This window comes from Elephantulus edwardii, unplaced genomic scaffold (assembly GCF_000299155.1).
Source record: "Elephantulus edwardii isolate Elephantulus edwardi_28Jun2011 unplaced genomic scaffold, EleEdw1.0 scaffold00015, whole genome shotgun sequence".
In the NCBI taxonomy this organism is placed as follows: domain Eukaryota; kingdom Metazoa; phylum Chordata; class Mammalia; order Macroscelidea; family Macroscelididae; genus Elephantulus; species Elephantulus edwardii.
Genome location: NW_006399765.1, coordinates 3480872 through 3482008, shown reverse-complemented (window position 1 = coordinate 3482008; position 1137 = coordinate 3480872).

Here is a 1137-nt window from a genome sequence, read left to right as displayed (position 1 = left end):
AATTTAATTTTATTATTTTTGTGTGAGTATACGGTCAAATCAGATCTGACTGGTACAGGAGGAGATTGTCCCTCCTTCCTCGGCAGAGCATCTGGTGGATTCGAACCGTGCACCTCTGGGATTGTAGTTGCAGCTCCTTGCCACTAGGCCACCAGAGATCCCCTTTGAATTTTTTAAAAAATAATTTTAATGAGCATTTACAGAGATTTTGGATTTCCATTCATTCATTGCTGCACTTCTCTCCCTGCCCATTCCTCCCCCACAATGTATTTGAATTAAAAAAAAAATTAATAACAGTTTTGAAGCATTCATTAAACACTAACTAGTGAAGATTAGAAGAGCTGTGGGATGATAGCAAGGCTATAATCCATGAAGAGCACAAAAGGACATTGCAGAGAGAAAGTAGAAAAGATCAAAATGGCTCTCAGAAGAGTCTCAGAATATTATACTTACAATGCTGAGAAGCCAAAAACAAAGGGAAAAAAAATGATGAAGTTAAAGAGCTGAACAGAAGATGTCAAAGGGCAGCATGTGAAGACAGCAAAGTATTATAACAAAATGTGTAAAGAACTAGAGTCAGAAAGTCAAAGGGGAAGAACTCATTTGGCATATCTCAAGCTGAAGGAACAGAAGAACAAATTCAAGCTTCAAACTGCAACACTGAAAGGTGTTAGGAGCAAAATCTTGACTGATCCAGAAAGTATCGAAAGAAGGTAGAAGGAATACACAGAGGCACTGTACCAAAAAGAATTGGCTGACATAGAAACATTTCAAGACGTAGCATATGAACAAGAACCCACAGTAATAATGGAAGAAGTTCAAGCTGCTCTGAAGGAACTGACAAAGAATTAAGTCCCAGGAATTGGTGGAATACTAACTGACATATTCCAATAAACAATTCAGCCCTGGACTCACCAGGCTGTGCCACGAAATCTGGAGGACAGCTACCTGGACAGCTGACTGGAAGAGAGTCATATTTATTTCCAGTCCCCAAAATGGTGATCCAACAAAACATGGAAATTATTAAACAATATCATTAACATGTGAAATCAGTGAAATTGTTCTGTAGTTTCCACATTCGGTTGGGTCGCCTTTCTTTGGGATAGGAACAAATATCGATCTCTTCCAGTCAGTTGG